Here is a 22212-nt window from a genome sequence, read left to right on the forward strand (position 1 = left end):
TAGCTGCATCGTCTCATCAATATATTTAGATGAACCCCAGAGGCGAATAAGTTAGCACCCTGAAACCAACCAGGACTGAAGAGCTGAGCTGATGAGTCGATTTATTGATCAGTCGATTGACAGAAATTTTTTTCTGGCAACGGCCGTTTGTCTTTCAATCCATTCAAACCAATTTTCTGGTTGCAGCAATTCATGGCTGAATATCTGTTGTTTCCTCCGAGGGTAAATTCTACATCTCTTAGTTTTCCCTGTTGTTCTGACAGAACAACACATCCTCAGATGGTTTTCAGAGGATGTGGTTTGTGATTCAGTTGGGCCTGTGGACAATAGTTATAATCCTATATAGAGTCAACTACACAATGTAGTGTTTAAAGACACACTGCTGAGTTATCTCTTCAGCTGATGTATACTGCAGATCTGATACTATTCATACAGATGTGTTTCTACCTTCAGCTCTCAGGTTGCAGTCGGAACGACACGTCTGAGGCCCGCTGGTTTGGAAATCTCATCCGTCTACCAGCATCAGCATCCAGCTAAAGCTGTGTTTCCTCCATCAACAGTTCAACTCTTTCTGTGAATCCAGACTTCAGATTTACGCAGCTGACAGCTTGTATCTTACATCTAAATCAATAAACAGCTCAGAACTCAGGAGGTCAGAGTGGAACCATCCTCACGCGGCCACAAACACACGTACACACACACACACACACACACACACACACACACACACACACACACACAAACACAAACACACACTGAGGTTAGGGCCAAAGACCCCTGCTGTGTTGGTCAGAGCAGGAACATCTGCAGATCTTCAACCACAGCAAGCTGAACAAACAGTGCAACGGTTCTCTGCTCCACAGGCTGTATACTCTCAGATCTGGTCTGTGTATGTATCCATACATTTCCTGTGAAAAACATGGTAGTGGTGGTTACAGGTGTAACTGTTGGATGTGCAGTGTGAGGCCCAGTACAGTGTGAGTCATGAGTAATACATTTGACTGTGAAAACGTTATCATCAACAGGCAGGGAATGAACATATTAAAGATTAAATAACTAAATAACTTTTAATAAACTACAGCCACAAACACAGTACACTGGACATATTAAGTCCATCCCTGCACATGTAGGTGTCACCGGAAACAGGTGTAGCACACGGTCCAACGTTCCTGAGTAATGAGTGTGAGACACTTCCATCTCTGTGTCCTGTGAGCTGGGACTCATTATCCACCTCTGGAACTGATCAACTGTTCCTGAAACTCTACTGAAGTCCAGTCTTTAGCTAGAACCAAACCGCATGAAGGTCCTGGACTAATGAAGGAAACCAAAGAATTAGATCAGGTTAAGCTATGCCCATCAATCACAGTTTCACAAACAACATGTACTCTAAATAACTGACTGACAGCAAATATACAGGTATATTCAAAAGACATGCATGCAAGATTAAAGACTTTTGTATGACATGCATGGTTTGTAGACGGGCGGGCGTCTGATGTCAGAGTGTTGTTGTATTCAGTTACTTTTTTGAATAAAGTGCTTAACAAAAAAATGAATCTTTCCATTTGAATTGAGAAAATGAGAGAAAACTCAAATTAGCAAATTAACGTCCTTGTCCTTCAAACACATCATCGGTACTGAAGACTACAAGCAATCCAGTGAGCCATACTTCGTTTTCTTCTTCTACTGTTTAATGCCGTCTCAAGCTTTTGCAAATGGTCCACAAGTCCGAAACTATCCCAACATTTTTTGGGTGTTTTTGACAGTTCATTCTGATCTGGACCAATCAAGACCACCTCATTTGGTCAGACTCAAATTTGGTCTGTCTGTGTCCACTATGATCTTTCTTACCTGTTAATCTGGTTCGGACTAAAAGTTAAGAGGGTTCGGATCAAGCAAAGTATAGGTGTGAACGCCCTCTGAGTGTAACATACTGGATACACATTTTATCTCCTGAGGAACTGATCATTTAATTCTAGGTTTTTAGGACAAAATCACATTTCCTGTGTTCTCTGCACAAGCTGGTAACCAGTGGAACTCAAACTGTGAAAGCTTGTTTTGTTGCAGATCATGTAATGAGCCTGAGGAAGTCACAGTGTGAAACATGTTGCTCACAGATTTGTAGTAACATACAACGATGATGTCCTTTAATTATTGTCTGCTGAATGTACCTTTGTGCAATTTCCTGGCAGCTGAATATGCACTCAGCCGTGCATGTGACCGCCAGCTGCTGATTAACTCTGGAGATTTACTGCTGTGGCTGCTTTACCTGGTCTCAGCAACAGAAACATGTTCAAATTGTCTGTCCTAGATTTCTGCAGCTGCTGAGCCCTTTAAAGGTCAACTCTTCCTTTTAGCCTAGAGACAAGGAAAGTGCACCATTAGTATATTTACCCCTAATTATACTGTATACAGCTACTCAAGCATGTGCAAGCAAGCAGCTGCAGAGAGAAGAGAAAGTCTGGGAGCTGCTTGGCTTTGGAATTGAAAGATGATTTTTCTTTGCTTTTGTTTCACCTTAATTCAAAGCAGGGTATGAAATGCCTTATCATCTCCTTTCAGTCCCCCCCAGTTATTTCCTTGTGTAGGGAAAATCCTGGGAACGAATCAAACCCATGGGACGCCGGCTCCTTTCAATGCATTGCTGATATCGTAAGGTGGAAATCAACCAATATGCAACGGCGACATCCTGAGAATTATGTGAAAATGTTTTTTGTTTTTCCAGCCAGAGGTCTGCAGGCCAGGTCACAGTACAATAAGCAATCAGAGACAAAGAAGTCACGAGGAGCCTTGGGGACAGATTCAGATGTGTGATAAAGCAGACGGAGAGATCTGCTTCATACTATGAAACTGACATTGTCTTCTTGTTTTTCTTTAATTTGGCAAGAGCAAATCAACAGAGTGGAGAGATTTCTGGAAAGTAAGATATATTGAGCTCCAGTTATATCGACCTGGGCTCACCTAAAAGCACACCAGTTGTCATGCTGACTCTTTATAATTTCTCACACTCAGTAGCTGTGATCGGCCAACACAGTTACGTCCAAAGCTTGTGGACCTGTGTGTGTGTTCTCCATTAACGCAGACACACTCAGAGACTGTACATTGTCAGGTCTTGGACATGTTGACAAACCTCTCCAATCAGGCTACTGCAGGGAGAGGTCTTTTCAATGAGGGTCATCAGACACAGAATAATACTGGATCTGGCGCCTTTCTACTTTTAAACCCCTGCTGTAGAAGTCCAGGAACAGACGGTGGAGTTCATTTTCTAGTTGGTACCATTTAAAACTCTCCAGACCCTAGACTGAATATAAAGATGGACGACATGATTGCCTCCCCAAACGTATTGGTCACCTACCCAATGGTTGGCTGCAGTATAGGTAATAAACATTGCCATTTTCCATATGGCACATTGGCCCAACTAATAAGTCAATGTACACATCAAATACATTTTTGTTGATGGAACTCTTATTTAAGTGTTTTCAGTAAGTTTGGGTTTAATTAAATATTTGAAATGGAGTTAATACCCTCTTTCTCTCAATAATTGGCTGAAGTGGAGATGCATTGTCCATCCTCATATAAAGTCTGCGCTCCGGATAAAGCTCAAACAATGCAAAAACTACAACTTTCTTCTGCATTTTCTTTGGATGTAAACAAAGACATCTATTGTCTCGCCAACTCATTAAAAAATTGTTTTATCTGACAAAACAATTGCAACAGTATCAGAGTAGTGCAGACACCATGGCTGGATTAACTTCCTGTTCAAAAAGCAGACTGACGCCCCTTTCCCTCTCGTTAAAACTCTCTCGTCAACTGACTCTGCAGTGGACACTGGTTTTTATCAGCTCTGGTTCTGATCTGCAGTGACAGAGAGGTGAGAGCTCCTCAGTTTTCAGGCTGTTTGGGATGTTGAACATGACACGCTGGGGGAAAAAGAGATAGGCAAACTCCTCTACTGGTAATGGAAAAGGAGTCAATCGCCTTTTTACAGCAGGTTTAACCGCATGTAAACAAACATGGATACCTTAAGTGTAAAAGAGGTATAAGGGTAAATTCTAGGATTTTACTGTGTCTTCTAAGACATCACTGCCATCACAGCTGACAGTGTGAGTGTGTTTCTGGGGTTGCCCAGCATCTCCCCCTGTTACTAAGGCATCAGGAACACCTGACAGTGACAGCCACGTCAACCAAACAGCTACTCCCTTCACTAAACATGTCCAGAGTCGCTTCTGCTGCTCTGAACCTTCACCCTTTTCTATCAAGCACCTTTCACTCCACATACAAACTGTTCATTAACCCTCTGCATTCTTCTTCATAGAACAGTGGCTCCTTCATTTGGCAGACAAAAGCAGCTCATAACTTTATCAGCTGAAGCTTGCTGGTTAGAAAACAAGCTTCACTAACATCAGCTTTGTGAGCGGGTTGAAGTAATAATTGACTTTTTCATGTTTCCAGCTGACACCCTGATACTTTTGTTAGTCTGATGCAAATGAGGTCTACTCTATTCTGCCTCCAGGAAGATGCCACATCCTCCTTTTCTGTTCTCGATTCAAAGAAGCTTTTTAACCTAAAACAGTTTCAGAAACTAATCTGCAGTGGGTGACAATAGACTGTAGAGATGGGCGACATGACTGCCCCCCAAAATTCAAGCCAAAGCGTCTTGATCGCCTCCTGGTGGCTGGTTGCACTATAAGTTATAAAATGCACCTCCTCCACGTTAGCAAATGGAACATGGACCAATGTGAAAAGTCCGAAATATGATGGATGTCCAAGTCCAAATTTGTTTCGGTAAGAAACACTGGGTGAAATGTCATGATCAACAGGTGTGACTGACTCGTCCTTGGTCTAGCCAGTCAACGGGCAGGACTTTGGTACTGCAGCTCACCCCCTGATCACTATTTAGCGATCTCTGGCACCAAATATACAAGATGGCGATGTTAGTATGCTGGATATTTTGGCTTAATTTCTGGAAAAAGGGAGAAATCTGAGATTTGTCCATCTTTATATACAGCCTATGGACGTGACTAGACTGGACTGGAGTGCTGGCCATTTCTCTTGTACAGACACTTCCCTCTATGCTGCCATGAACTTCAAACATCCCAACACTACCACTGTAGGTAAAAACTAGATATCCATAAACGTTACTGATTGAAACTTCAGCTTGATTATTTTTACTTTTCAATATATTTAGCAGCTGTCTTACCACAATGGATCTAAAGCACAGCTTCCACGGTTCAACATACTTGCCGTGTCTCGTCATCAGTTGCTGTCACTGCTGGATTAACTGTTCGTCGAACCTCTTCAGTCAAGTGCTTTAAAAGTATTTCCACAATCTTATTTATCTCCCATAATAGAGTGTCTGTGCTTTTTAGCCACTTATAAACCATTAATTGTCACATAATGAAACATACCCATTATATCCTTGCCTGTGCGACAGTGCTGTTAAATGATCTTTTACATTTTAAAGGTAAATTTACACATTACATATTTTACACATGGAAAATCTGTCACATTTCTTTGACAGTCATTTACTGTAAAGTGCTGGGAACATAATGCTGGTGCCAGTAATTTACTGTAAACTTAGTCACATATTTTATACGGAATGAGTCACGGATCACTACACGTCACCGAGCAATAACAATGCATACACACACACACACACACACATACACACACACACACACACAGATGAAGAGACCCCTGCGATAGACTGGTGACCCGTCCAGGCTGTAAATCCCTCTCGTCCATTGCATGCTGGGATTGGATCCAGCTTCCCGTGACCCTGAGCAGGATAAGCGGATACAGAAAATGGATGGTTAGATGAAAAGAACATAAACACACACACACACACGCGCCTGCACATGCACGCACACACACACGCAAACACACACACACACAAATACACACACAGCCCCATCAAAAATAAAGAAGCCCTGAGGCTTCTATGGACTGAAAATGGAGTCAGGTTAAGTGGTGCTTGTCCTTACATAAACACTGAGAATATACAGGATTTTGGGCGTCACTATGTGTGTGTGTGTGTGTGTGTGTAAGTGCGTGTGCGTGTGTGTGTGTGTGTGTGTGTGTGCAGAATAACTAATTATGACTCTTTTTTGTGTCATCCAATTCACAAACAGAAATTGGTTCTGTTCTCTTAATCTCTTGCGTCCACTGCCATGAAGATGTTACTGTATGCATTTGATGTCTGCCATGCACATTTCAGGGGCCTGGCGCTTGTTTTCAAGTCCTATGGGCGTCTTCAGCGCTCCGTCTCCTCGTCTCTGGCAACATTTCTAAGAACGTTTTTTTAAAGCTCTGGGAACCATGCACACACACAAACATGGTGTAATGGTTGAGAGGAAAGCACATACACAGAGACAGTGCTGGGAGTGGTTCCTATTAATTTATTCATCTTTTCTTGTATGATGCCTAGCTTGATACTGACTTTATTTCAGTACAATGAGAAACCATTGGGATTTTAAGTTTATATAGAGGTTATTAATAAAGGCTGAATCGTGCCCTCGCTCTGAATGTGTCACCCACCCTCTATTGTGCACTGAGAACGTAGAGTTTGTTGAATTTTACAGTATAATGTGAGTGTGTGGAAAAGAAAATGAACTATGTGTGAATTAAAAAAGAACAAGCCAGTGCAGTGACGCTAAAATTATAACTAGTGCATTAAAGTGGATGAGGCAAGATGATTAAAAAGCCTGGATAAATATCTCCATATCTGAGACTGAAATAAAAGACCAACAACTGCACCTACCAAGATCTGAAGCATCTTCAAGCATGGAACCACCATCACAATTTCAGACTCTGAGCTGCAGTTGTTGCGGATATCGATGGCAAACTACTTCTTCAGGCCTCAGCAAGGACTTCAACTTTCTAACCAGGAGCCAACTCAGCTCCCATCGCAGGAGTCTGAGGAGGCTGTTAAACAACTCATTCCCAGACAACTTTGAGCAGAACTTCTCAGTGTGATCTCCCACGTTTAAGCGCCTTTCATTGTGGTGTGTTTCTCTTTGAGGTTTCCATCAGTGACTAAGCAGAAAACTAATCTCCGACTGTTGATCCCCTCTGTGGTTTATATACGTGCGGAGCTCGCCTGCACACACAGGTCTCATTAATCACAAACACACACCACTGAGCTCTCATTCAAACCTTATTCCAGGTGAAATTTAATAGACAGAGCATGTGGTGAGCAGAGGGAAAAGGAACAAAAATGCCGCAGAAAGAGGATGAAGAAAAACTCTTGGTGTGAGGTGGAAAATGTGTGAAGTCGCGTAACTCTTCCTGTTTATGACGCAAAGTCAGGGATGGTAAACCATGGTAGATGAGGCATGTTGCCGTGATGCAGACTCAGACATACCCTGAACCCCGACTTTCTCCTGAAGTTGTCTGGAGGGGCTGTATGTGAGCCAATGTCAGAGTCTTTTCCTGACAGCCCCATGGGTAAAATATCTGGAGAATTTCCGGGTGAGGCCGTGTGAAAATACAGCAGGAAACTCTCAATAGAATTCACAGCAATCGAGTGGGTGTGTTGATAAAGTAGAGGACGCCAAGAAGATACCAGCTTGGAAAAACTATGAGATTCAAAAGCTTTTGGTGATAAGCATTGACGTTGGTGTCAATGTGCACCAAACAAAAAAATGTGATTTTGCATGCAGCTGAATTTGTATGTTATGTCCTCCCTCTGCATGCTTTATACCTATGTTTAGAGTGTAGGCTCATTGCTTCTTGCTGTGCTGAGATTGGTGTATTCCTTGTGAAGTTTTGAGGCTTTAGTCTAATTGACCTTGAGCAATCAGTATTCAGATATGCTATTTATTGGTCAGTCCCATGTGGTAAACTAAAAAATTATCCTACCAGATGAACATTCTGGCCACTCTGGTCCAGTACCCGTTACATCAGCAAACAAGACAGTGTTAACTCACAGGATCAGTGGCCTGGTGGTTTGTCTGAGGGTGGCCTTGCATCCATTCTGCCCCTTGCACATTATGTAATTGATGGATGATAATGATACAGAATCAGAAGCTCTCCAGATATCTCCCTGTTCTCTGGATTGCAGTGACTCGAAGGACAATGCTCTAAACAATTGGATTAAAGAGCAACCCTCTGCACTCATCTTGAGAGTAATGGTCGAACGTTTTGGAAAAATTATCATCATGGATGGACCTTCAGAGGAATCCTCTTATATAATACATTTTCAACCAAATCCAGACGCTCTGTGTTGATATGTCTGTGTGGACCAGATGTGGTCAAAGTTACGGTTGGCTAACGGAGGAGCTTTGCACAGTAACACTCACTATTATCTGTCAGGTTTTAGTAATTTTCTGTCAGACCATATAAATCAAAATGATTTGGCTTCACTGTTGGGAGCCATCATGCTGTCCATCTCTATTGACAGTCTATGGTTGGAACAGGACAACAAAGGAATATTAAAGAAGAGACCAAATGAAAATTGTACATATACATGGACTGCACCTCTTGCTACGACTCAGCAGGTTCTGCAGCGTTAAGCTCAGTGTCGTTATCCAGCAGTGATCTGTTTCATTATTCAAAAAATGTAATGAATAACCTTTAAGATAGGTTAAAGTTTATTTCACATTTTAAAAGATAATGAGAACTCTTTGTGTATGCATGATGTATAGAATTTCTAATAAAAAATGTGTCCAGGCTCATTTTTCCAAGTCATCCTGCAGCTCCATGAGAAATCCACTGCTCGGCAGGCGCAGACCCTTGAGGATCCATCCATGGGGGTCCATTGTCCTCTTGCAGTTTGGTCAGCGGCAGGCAGGATGCAGGCCAGTGGTCAAAGCAAACAGCGTTATCAGTGTGTATACACAACAGATTGCCACAGGACCTTTAGCCCAAACACAAGATGAAGAAAACATCCTCCACAGGAACTGTCTTACAGAGTGGTTAGCTATATATCTGGTTTGTTAGCTTGACCATTAGCTTGGCAAAGACTCCTGGGATAATTCAGCTCAATAGGGATCCTCATTGTGAATCTTTGGATGCTCTGGGATGGAAGGATGCATTTGTGAGTCACATTTGAAGGATTTTTCAAAATTGGACATCCCAATCAGGGCATTATGATGCAAACGATCCTCAATAACAACCTATGAAGGATTTGGCAAAACTGTTCAAGAAGATGCATCATTAGTTGTTCCAGCAAGCCTGCTAGCTATGTTAATCTAGCAGCTCATTTGTCAGAGCCCTAACTGGGACCTGCCTGCTTATACAAGTAAACGTGTTGCACATGTTGGTAAAGCTCACTGACGGGAGAGGAACAAAGAGAAAAGTCTTCCTGCCTTTCTGTTTTTGAGTTTCTAAAGAGGGGAAAAGATAAGAGCCATGGGCAAGCTGAGAAGCACACATGAAGGAATGGATTTTCTCAAACTTCCTGTTGCTGTGAACATATTATCTTCATCATGTTTCTCTGAAAACTTTTTGTTGAGTGAGCAAATCCCAAATCCAGATTCATCCATCCTGAGGTGAAATCAGCGGCTTACTTGAAAGCTCGTTATCATAATTTATGTGAAAATGCTGAAAGGACTTTTATGAGGGGGATGATAAAATATACACAAACTAGAACGGCACTCAGTTTGGAGAGGCCAAACAATTTGTATCGATATCAAAATATACACACACATAATTATCATTCCACTAATATGCCTGATCGTTTAGATTTAAATCTGAGCGATTTTGCTTGATGTATGAAAATGTTGATAAATGGCTTATGTTGTGAATATAAAGATAATGTTTTAGCGTAATCCTACTAGGAAATACACCAACAAACATACCTAGTTGGCAGAGGTACTTAATTAAACCAACTTTTCTGGCAGTTTGTATTCAGAGAGTGAGACTGTATCTGTGAGTATGAGACATATTCACGACATCTTATGTCTTCAGGGACGACAGAATCAAACTCGTCCTCACGGCAGCATTGTGAACCCAGAGTGTTTACCCTTCAGTCCCCGCTTGTTGAGTTTGAAAATGATAAACGATCATAAAAACGAGGATGAAACATAAACACGACTGTGTCACCATCACAAGGTCAGTGACAGTGTTGAGAATCTGCGTCATGCCCTCGGACGTCGTGGCTCAGTCGGATGGAGAAACTCGGTCCACGTGCTGGCAAACAGGGGCTTTGTTTATCCTACCACAGCTGCTTTTTGTCCACTCTCACTTCCTGTTCCCAACGATGAGATGAAGAGAATTTCATGCTGATCATGTCTGCAGCGACCGAGGTCGCCTTACATGTCACATTCAGCCAATACAGTCAAGGATTATGGTAAAGATATCATAGCTATAGCATTCCAGCCTTTGATAGAATGAGTGCATGTATGTATGTGTGTGAGGCCTTGTCATGAGCCAGCTACTGCATGGTCGCTTGTTGTCAATGTGCATCTGTAAATATAAATCTTAAAAGAAGCTAAAAGCTGCTGCACAGTAGGAAAACAATGTTTTAGATGGGAGGAGCCTCTGGAGGTTTGACGCATCCTTCTGTTGGCATCAGAAAGAAGAAACATGGAGACATGAAGACGACTGAAGATCACTTCTGACAAAACACTGGCTGAGTCTGTCGAGGAGCAGCAGGGTGATGTAGCGACAAAGTCTGTGTTCACAAAATTACAAACATCACTCAGGTACTGAATGTGACTCATTTCGAAACAAACAGATGGTGTGAAATTATGACTGTTATGTTAACACTGTACATGCTGAGAGAGAGCTGAGACACACAGTGAAAGTATGGGCAGGCTTTGCTTTAGTGTAAAAGATCCAAGTTTCAATCTGCACCTGATTCAACCTTTTTCTGTCTTTATAGACGTTATATCTTATACAATGAACCATTTTCATTAAATCTAGCTGATGTCCAACAGTCCAGGTGTTGCTCCTTTGCAGCATCACATTAAAAAGATGAGTCTTCAAAGCACTGTCACTGACATCAGAAACTCACAATATGTAAATCCGTTACTTATTCGTAATTACTTTAATACAATAACTTTCTTGTATCAGAGACTTCATATAAAGATGAACGATGCTTCTCCACTTCCTCAGCCACACGAAACGAACAAAGTGAAGTCTCAGTAAAACAATTCAATTATTTATACAAATGACAGCGTACTAAGCAATAAACTGATGGCAAACAGCAGCAGATGGAAATCACTGTGGTTATTGTACCATAACTCAGGAAAGATTTAAAACCACAGCATGTTGCGGAGCAGGAGCCTAGTGAATGAACTTCATCTATCATCTCTCCAAACCCTAAAGTGCTCCACAGTAAAAGAAAACGGAAAGACAAAGCACTAGAGTGAATAAAATCGAATTAGAGTTATTTTAAATGCGTGTGAGTAGTTCTGCCCTGGTCACAGCGTCTGTCGGCTGTCAGTTATAATTGATCACATGCTGACAGCTCCCTCTCTTAAGCCTCCCTCATCATTTAGACCTATTATGCTCAGGTTGAGGTTCATCTTTTTAAGGTTACGACTTGAAATGTTCAGAAATTACATCGCCTCCTCATACTGTCTTCTGCTGCAGCTCCTCTTTTCAGCCTCTGTCTAAAAGACTTGATTTTAGCTCCTGTCCCTTTAACCCCCCCCGCTCCTGACAAAACCCAGTTTATTCTGATTGGACAGCTGGCCCTCTCTGATCTGATTGATCAACCGTTTCCAGTGCATGTAGGGCATGTGCACCTCCATCTATTTTCCTCTGCTTATCCGGCCAAGTGGGATTTTTCATCCCTACAGCGATTTCTGGGTCTAGATTTCCCAGTAAACCTCCAAGAGAAGGTTCCCAAGAGACATTCCAAATAAATACCCGAACCACCTCAACTGTCCCCTTTCGCAATGAAGAAGCAGCAGCTCTACAGCAAGCTCCCTCTAGGTGCTTGAACTCCTCACCCTATCTGTGAGGCTTCTGCTGACAGCCTCCGCTATCGCTTTACCTTTGTTAAGGGGATTGCCAGACAACCCCGCTAGGCGTGCATTATGCAAATATGAGGCATCATAATGTCACAGGACATCACAATGATGCACACGTATCAACGACATATCTCAGGAGCTGCAGGAGCGGTGTTGACTCTGGGCGACAGGAGGCTTTATAGCTTTGCAGACTTTTTATATACACAAACAGCTTATATAACACACTAGAGGACACAACAATTGAAAAAGAAATTTCTCAAAGTTTCTTCTACAGTTCAGCCACAAATACAAATAGGAGAAACCCTCACATGAATTATAATGGGACATAAATCCTAACGAGCTTTTCTATTGTGCTTTGTGTTGTCATGAGGCTGCAGTAGCTCTCTAAAGTGGACCGGTGGCAGACCATGCAGAGCTCCAAAAGTCACCGCAGCAATGTTGAATTGAATTGTGAGTCTGATGCGGTGCCAGTGGAATTGGTTTTATGTGAGACCTCTATAAAGTTTGAGTTTGACAAATTGCCTGTTGAATGAAACAGTAACCACATTGCAGGCTGGTGTCCTAAATATCCTTGAGCTGATTGCTACTGCTGGGCGGACACAAGTGACCATAAATTGCGTTTAGAAACAACACAGGGGAGGGAATGTTCCCTGATGTTCAGTGCTCTAAGAACTGTTCCTGCTGCTCTCTCACATCCTGATTCACGACTGCATATGTTTATTCTCATTTACACATTTTCTTTATCACCCGCCACATCTACCCTGTCTCCCACAAATTATGTTTATATCAACCTAGCCTGCAGCAGCGAATGTATTTTGTAAGAGCCGTAAGGTAGATCGGATTATGTTTGTTATTATCATAATGAAAAAAAAGTTAATTAACTGATATGACAAGTCACGAATATGAAGATACTGAACTTATCACTACATGTTGACAGGCAATAAAATATCTGCTGTTACAGTTCAATATCAGCTTTATTAAAGTATTCAGACTCTCACAGGTCTTGGTTCAGGTCAGACTGTTTCTGTTAATAAAACCACTTTTACTTTAACCTTTACTCTGGTGATAACTCTTATGGGTTTTGGTCACTGGGTTGAGCTAAGTGAATTTCCGAGATTGTGGCCGTATATAGAGATGGACGATGCAGCTCTCCTTCCTCACATTATACAAAATTAAAGCCAAATATCATGGACATGGGTGCCGCCATCTGGCAATTTTGCCGTAATTTGGAGCCAGAGTCTAGAAAGTAGTGATCATGCTGTGGAGCCATGCTATCGGTGTCCCACCAATAAACCCACTCCACCAATGGCGAGTCAGTCTCAGCTGTCAAAGTACAACTACTTCTTTGTTTGATCTATGTCCCATTCCATAAAATGAGGGAAGCACTCTTTGGGGCTTATACTGTAGCCAGCCACTAGGTGGCGATCAACATAATTTGGCTTCAACCTTAGGGAGCTATCATGTTGTCCATCTTTATATACAGTCTATGGTTCAGCCTAGCAGTTCAGAAAAGCTGGACACTATTCTTTACATGTAGGCCTATTTGTTTTATGACATTTTTTTATTTACACTGAACCAAAACCACCATCTTCCACCAACCAGAACCTAATCGCTGAATGCTATCCTGCTCCCTTTATCTACCATCTCTGCTGTTGATAATGCAGCTTCATTCGTTACATTTGGGACAATACCATCTTTAATGGTGAATGGATGTACAGTTGCAGACGACATGATCGAGGGTCATAACTAATACCTGCTATCATACAGCCATTTCACATCATTGTTATATGACCGTGTTGCCCTCGGAAAGAAAACACATACAGTGTTTAGCCTGCAGCCTAATGATGAGAAGTGCTGCTCTTTGTGAGCGCCTGAAACGAGAGGTGACGAATGGTTGTTGTGTATCACCAGGCACAGCATCTGTTACCAGATTTAAAGGAGCTGCCAACATTCTGCTCGCAAGACACAGAGAGTGTCGGCGAAACATTTCTAAATTCTAAATGTGCTGTTGGATAACAAGACACTCTGGAGCAGCCAGATCTTGTAGACACAGACTCCTGAGGTGAAAACAATCAGCCTGCTCTTCACTTCAGATTCAGGGCAGCATGCAGTGTTGATGGGTTGAGTAAATGTTACAGGTATTTCCTCTAAAGATTCCTCTCCTTTACACCTACTTTTCCATGACTGGAGCCATGTTGCAGTTTGCTGAATTATTCAGTGTTGGCCTGTTTTCACATCGTTTCAGAGGGAACAGTTGATATTTCTTTGTGGTGACACCAGGGAATCCATTTAGCCTTCAAGTAATATGCAGATTCCACTTCTTTAAAGTTATACTGCACATTTGAAAGTATTTTTTGAGCTTCAAATGAAAGTATATGACTGTTCTTTGATGAAATACTTTTTTAATATCCCATTTATTAAAATGGCTCGTAATGCCACATAGTGTTTCAAACCAACCTTGACCATGCAGATAATTGGAATATCTTACAGGACAGTAAGTTTTTCAAGAAATTCAAGTTCAAATGAAATTGAAATAACACACAACTTGTTGGAATCCACCATAAGTAGGCGTGAAGCTACACTTTAAAAGGAACATATTTATTGTATGCTCTTTTTTGTTTGTTTCATCCTAGTGTTCGCATTTATAGTCAACTATCGACTCTGCTCCAGAACATACTGAGCCTGTCAGTGCAGAAGAAAGAAGGTGCTGTAAAGCAGTATCAGACAGCAGCTGGCTCCACAGTCCACAGTCTCTCCAAGGTCTCACGGGACAAAGCCCGTCTTTTCCTGGAGCTTTCAGACAGTGGAGGGGGAAGACAAAGAGATGGGGACGTGGCCCACTGCCAACGGCCATCATCCATGATTATCTACAGTAAAACATCATCCCTAATAAAATCATCCATTTATCCTCCTCCTCACTTCCACTGCAGCATTTCAAGCTCTGGTTCTGGAAAAAAGAAAGGTCTGCTACTGACACATGGTAGACTTTGGAGACTGTGTCCTGGACATTTACCAGGACCACACACACACATACACACACACACAAACAAACACACACACACACACACACACACACATACACACAAAAACAAACACACACACACACACACACACACACAGTTTATTGTATGTTTTATGGCAGACCTTCAGTATCTGGTCACAACATAAACTGCATATTTAGATGGACGACGCATCTCCTCTTCCTCTCCACTATCCAGAAAGAAGCTAAAATATCACTTATACGACCACTGCAATCTTATGCATTCAGGGGAGGGAGCTGTGAGTGCAAGGCGCACAACCAATCGCTGTCAACTTCTGACCCTGTTTTTAATATAATCAAATATGTAATTTAAAAAAAAATTACTGGAAATTTGACCTGAATATGAGTGAACAAGAACTACCTAAAATGTCAGAAACCAGCTTTGAGAAAAATCCATCTAACGAGTACTTTGACTTTTTGGTTTGATCAATGTTCCATCCACCTCCATGGGGGAGATGAGGTTTATGATTCATTATTCAGGAGCAGTTATGTTTTCCATCTTTATATACAGTCTGTGAATCGCAGTCTTCCCTCTCTTTATATGCAAAACCACATAACCCACCGCCACAGGTCCTGCATGTCACTCAAACCAGGTTCCAGTCTGGTTGCCATGGAAACCCTCAGCCCTCTGTGATTGACTCAAGGCTTTTGTGTGAGCAGAAAATTGCATTTTTTTATTAATCATCATAACAGTTTAACTTGGTTAATAGACTCCATTAATTAGATGCTTTAGCTCCTCTCATCATTCTTTCATTTTAATTGAGGGACATTATGACAATGGTTTGTACAGATCAGCATTAAGATATGAGCCCATAGAAACAAGTAAATAATCATTATGTTCATCTGTGGGGAAGAGGATATATACCTATAAGAGTATATCATTTTATTTGTGTTTTATATTTGGCATTATTATTGTGAGGGTTGTGTGTGTGTGCATGTGTGTGTGCGATAGCTTGATAAAATAAACACAAACCCACAGGCTGCTGCTGACATTTTGACTGGAAGTCATGTGGACATTGATACCTGCGTGCACACACACACATACACACACACACCCACACACACACACACACACACACACACACACCCACACACACGCATGAAGCAACAGCCGAGGCCTCCTGTCAGCTGCTTTCTCTGGATGTCATTCTGCACATTACATCAGATGTAGTAAAACCCTTACTAAGTAAGTAAAGTGCAAACTCATTACTCGAATTATGCTGCTTGATTCAATCACTGATTCAACTTTCCTTGTCTATTTTTTCCCTTGAAGGCAATTCTAGACACATATAGTCAGGAGATTATAATTCTACAGATTACATCTAAAATGTTGAACTTTCAGTAAATTATAATTATAAAAACATTTACAATCACTTTTACCCGCCTACTGTATAAGCACTCACAAAACAAATGCAGTTACATTTTGTTTAAAGAGTGGCTCTGAAACATCCTATAGTCCCCATTTGACTTGAACAGGGCTCTGGTTGCCTGGTAACAGGCGCTTAATGAGGTTTTTATTGGAGGCAAATAAGAGAAGCAGGACGTGAAGTGATGTTAGGTGTATAGTGTCTCCCACTCCTCACCTCAACTCCACCGAGATACGGAGATGGTGTGTGGACTCTGTTTACCGACTGATTCAACAGTATGGTTCAGATGGTGGTTGAATGAGAGTGACTTTGACCGGGTTATTAAAAGCCAACAAACACCCAGAGATAACTTTTGTGACTTCCTTTTGAGAACACTCACCTTGGTTTTACAAGGACCGCGTGGCACGTAACGGCACACAAGATCCCTAAGTAACTTTAAAAAGCCTAAGTCCACAAAGCACCTGTAGAAGATGGGAAAACTCCCAACATCCTTCAAGGAGCCATGTGAGGGTAATGGGTGGGTCTACTCTCCCACAGCGAGGACGGATTCTGCATTGTTTCTCTACAATCCAAGGCTACATCCATACTACTATGTTGTACTATGTTTACTAAGCTTTTCAAACTAAACTAAACCTTGTCCACAAGAGCCTCTTATCAGTATCATAATGTGACCCCTCTTGTACACTGGGCAGAATTTGAGTGTATAACAGAAGTTAGCGGAGACAACAGGGTCAGCAACGCTTGTAATCAATTATCCATGTTGAGTTTTACACTCTCAGCCGAGGCTAACGCCGGTTGTTATCTTCCGGAATGGGGACATGTGAAAATGGCCCGAAAAAAGTGTGTGTGTGTGTGTGTGTGTGTATACGTGCACTCACAGGAAGACAGAGCATAGGAAAAATCTTTTTATAGAAAAAGGCTCCTTTGAATTCACTTTTGTATTCACAGCAGGATGCAACACCCAGAGTACAAAAGGGCACAAGACGTCACCTAAAAAGTGAAACTGACTCCTGACTTTCTTGTATTCTGAGTGAGTTACGAGAGGCGGTGGTCTAGTGGCAGAAACTTGGACTATGGGCAGAGAAGGTCTCTGGTTTGTCTCTGGTTCGACTCCATGGAGAGACAACAACAGACGAACCTGGATTGATCTGTCCAAAAATCCAAGTGTCTCCCTACCATGTGTAGTGCCCCTGAGCAAGGCACCTTACTCCCCCAATCTCTGCTCCCAGAGTGCCGTACATGGTCGCTCACTGCTCTGTGTGTCCTGCACCAGATGGGTCAAAAGCAGAAGTTAAATTTCCCTACCTGCATGAGTGTGCCTTTGCATGTCTGTGCATCTGTTTGGGACTAATAAATGCATCTTATTCTTAATGTTAACATTGTTGTTAAAATCTCTTGCTTTTAAAGAACAGAGAATTCTGGTGATCTCGCAGAGGTTATGGCAAACCCAAAAATCTTGACCGTACATGTCAGTGAGTTGTCACACCCCGAGGGAGGATTTGATAAACAGATGCAAGCATATAATTACATTTAATAACTGGTGGTTTGGATGCATACCAACAGTTGCATGATGAGCTAATGATTCATATTTGCACCCAAAGATTTTTCTATCAAAAAAAGCCTTCACCTCCAGGATTGATTGTCAGCAGAGTGAGTGCTGTCACATCAACATGTGGGAAATGCTGGTGGAAAAAGCAAACGTCTGTCAGGAGAGAGCTGAAGGAGATACTGTACATCTCAAATTGACAGGAAGTCAGCAACGTACCTGTCTTAATGTTGGGATCCTGCGTCTTTATCTTCAGCGACTTGTCCCAGATGTTTTCCTACAGTTTCCACATTCGAATTGTACAGCGCCGGTGACCCAGTTTTCAAACAGGAATCATTAAAATGTCATCTCAGAGTTTTACTGATTTATATTCAGGTGCTCAGCTGCTACAATTACATACAAAAAGTTTCTGGTTCCACTTTGAACAGGATGTTTGATTTATGTCAGACAGAAGCCCTCTGTCTCTCTCAAAGAATTCACCATCACTTCAAATTTATTCAAAATAAATAAAAATTTCATGGAAGCAGTGCTGAGTGGAGAGGATCAGTAAGAGTGACAGTATAAAAACAGATTTATCCTTTTTTATTTAACTTCCTTTTCTTCAAATGGTTTTATGAGCACTCATGTCCTTAGTCAAGATAAACAAAACAAAGACAACATCTCTAACAGGAAAACGCCACTTTCTGCATCTTGTCAGTGAAAATGACGAAACACCAAAACTCACAATAATACACAAAGTTGCTGCACTAGGGCCACACTAATGCTTTTATTGGAAAAATGATGCAAGACGTTGCAAAAGAGTGGAAAAATGGCCTCTGACACACAAAATGTGTTTATCGCATAGTGTATGTGTGTGTGTGTGTGTGTGTGTGTGTGTGTGTGTGTGTGTGTGTGTGTGTGTGTGTGTGTGTGTGTGTGTGTGTGTGTGTGTGTGTGAGAGAGAGATACAGAGTGCAGCTGTCTGACTTCCAGCATCAGCAGAGTTGGACAGAGCAGAGCAGAGGGATCACTAGGGAAAAGGAGAAGGGAGGAGGAGGAGGATGGCGATGGGGGAGATGGGGGAGTGGAAGAAAAATATGAGAAAGGTGAGGGCTGAGGCTCAGAGCGGGACAGAAAAATGTCAACACATGGTTGATGGAGAACACGCACCGGAGAGGGTGAAATAGTAAAAGAGGCTGCTCAATCTTCTGGAAACTTAATGTCACCTTTAGGTTAGATTCTACATCAATATTAAGAACAATTTAATTAAATGTCTCTAAAAAAAGTTGATTGTCAGATTATAATTGTGTTTTTTACCACAAAGTCATTTCATATTCATCCAATTCCTTCAGACCCAATCACACCTTCACCTTCCAAATCCCGCACCCTTCCAGCATTTTCAAACCCCTGATTATTATCACCAGAGAATGATCATCAAACTCCGCAGTTACTCTCCTACCCTCATTTACACATGATTGTTCTGGTGGAAGCCTCAGTCTGACCCTGCCCGCGACTATCAGAGAGCAATTTGTGAGCTGTGTTCAGACTGAATGTGAGTAGAAAGTTAATTTTATAGGCAGCAAGGTGGGATTCAGTTAGAGGAAATCTGAAATGAGACTCAAATTCAGCTAAACTGTTGATTCCTTCATTCATAAATAGTTAATTTGTGCTAGTTTGAAGCTAGATTGAAGCTAATGCCAGTACCATAATCTGTACATAAAGATGGACAAATGTAATATAGGTTCTATAACACAACATTTCCATGTAAGTGGATGGAGCATGGACCAAATAAAACAAATCCTAGAACAAGTCAAATAATATTTTCTCAAATATGGTTTGGCTCATTGTAGATAGTTCTTATCTCAGTAATGTAAGTTCAAGAGTTGATTTTTTCTGGTAAGTTTGGTTTTTACCATATTTCACACAACAGTAATATTAAGAGCATATTGTCCATCAAACACACATTATCATAAGCTGAAATTGCCTTCTTTTTCAGGCTGAACAGGAAGTTCAAGACATATATCATAAGAAAACAGCTTTATGTCCACAGTGTTTTCCTTCGGTGAATAATAACATCCATCCCTTACTTCTATTTACACAACCAGAATTTATTTCTAGAGCTTGTAGGCCGTCGACACTCAGAAGCACAGACAGAATCTGCAGTTTGCATTCGTTCATCTTTGTGGGATAACAGAGCTACTGCCGCTGAGATAGTGTTAGTAAAGCATTACAGCCAAGATCAGTTTAACACAGAAAAAAAATTATTAAGTGGGAAAGAAGGACTGGTTTACGTGGGCGGAGGGGGACAGTGGGAACTTAAGACCAGAAGGATGTCCTGTTTGGGTCATGTGCTTCTTACTGTGGGAAAGAGCGTGTGTGTGTGTGTGTGTGTGTGTATGTGTGGTCGGGTTCAGCCACCAGTTACGCTTATTTCTGAGGACCCATTGTTCTTGTGGGAACAGATTTGTAATTTATTGAAGCAGTGGTTGTAGTGTGGGGGCGGGCAAGCGGCATGTTAATTTATTATAAGTCAATACAATGTCTTCACGAATGTAGAAGGCCACCATGTCTATGTATATACAGTGCATGTTGTGTGTGTGTGTGTGTGTGTGTGTGTGTATGTGTGAAAGCAGAAGAAAAACAGGAGTTCTCCCCACTCTTTGGCCCCTATACACACAGACAAACAAACTTACAATTAATTATAAAAACTAAAACATGACACTTGGCCCCTATGGTGATGGGTCACAATGTGTACATCATCAAAAATGTGTGTGTATGTGTGTGTGGGTGCTAGCATCAAGACAGCAGTGCAGCAAATACTTTGAAACTAGGAATACATATGAAAGTTGGTACATTATAATACCAGAACTTTGGTGGTCATTCACTAAAACATGGATGTGAACACCCAGCATGCATTTTTAGCTCATCAAGATAAAATGACTAACTGAGTTGGTAGCTTAAGCTGCTTTCAGACATGCACTGATATCCGGAGGTGTGTGTGTCACTGAAATGTCAGAGTGACTTTGTCCACCTGGCCCCGGAGTATAAAGTCTGCAGAAAGTCCAGAGCAGCAGATACGAGATAACAGCAGGAGTCACTGCAAGCGAGTAGGAGGTTGATGTTGATGACATTATAAGACGTGACAGAGGCAGAAATAAAAAAATCTCCATGTGAAAAAGTGGTGCCAAAACAAGTAGAAGACACACATGAGATGTGACGAGAGCTGCAGGTTTAAAGAGCCGACGCTGGTGTTCATCTGCTGTAAACAAACTGGGATCTCTACAGCGGAATTAATATTTTACATCCAGCCTCTACTTTCTGCACCACCCACCATCTGAATCCTACGGAGAATTTATTGTTGTTGTGACGTGTCTGGGCCCCCCCCCCCCCCCCCCCTCTGCGTTGTGCATGTGAGAAAGGGAAACTGTGGATAAAGTCCGTACCCAATTCTCTGGAGTTCCACCACAGGTCATGTCTGATAATGGCTTTAGAGGAGATAATGTAAGTCTAACCAAGACATCATTAGCATGGACCAGATAATAGGAGCCCAGTGTTCTGTGAATCATTTTGCAGCAAACATTAGAGAACTTTCATTTGCACAACAAAGCTATATGACACACAAAAGTACATCAGACTTTATTCAGCCTGTTTCATTGTTCGGGATTCATCCACTCAGCGACTTTTACTTCTCAGCTGAGCATTCAAACTTTTCCCTTTGTTTTTATTTCCCCCCATTTTCACTCATGTATATCCATGCCCAAACTGTTCATTAGTGAGCCAGCATGATCAATTATAGAGGCATCATTCATCATCCTGATGAAGATGGAGAACATATTTTAGAAGTAACAGGACGAGTCAGAGTCAAAACCAGCAGGTGCACCTTCCTCTGCTCCCTCACTAACATTACACTGTTTGGGAAGCGGAACTGCTTTTGACACCCTGCAGATTTGTGTGGTATTATGCTTTTATGTTATGTAATATATTTTCTAGTATATTTAATGTCCATCTATTGTGTTCAGCTGAGGTTTGTGTGGATACTACTGTTTGCACTTCAAATCGTCAAAAGGAGACACAGATATTCTTGATCCTTGGATATACTGCACCTCCACATGGATGACTCTGAAATTGATTCAGATTGTGTACTGTGGTGTGTGTACATCCAGCTGCTTCTGTGTGTCAGCACCATACGCTGCTGTATAAAGAGATGGACAAGGCATCTACTTCTCTGCGTCTACTTCTCTGATTCAAAGGAAAAACTCTGTCCTCATTGACATTCCTGCCATTAAAGAACATGCATGTTTTATTTTGCTGCTTTAATATCACAATGCTTTGTGACACAGAGGATGAAACAGACTCCAGCCT

This window comes from Platichthys flesus, chromosome 21, assembly GCF_949316205.1.
Source record: "Platichthys flesus chromosome 21, fPlaFle2.1, whole genome shotgun sequence".
In the NCBI taxonomy this organism is placed as follows: domain Eukaryota; kingdom Metazoa; phylum Chordata; class Actinopteri; order Pleuronectiformes; family Pleuronectidae; genus Platichthys; species Platichthys flesus.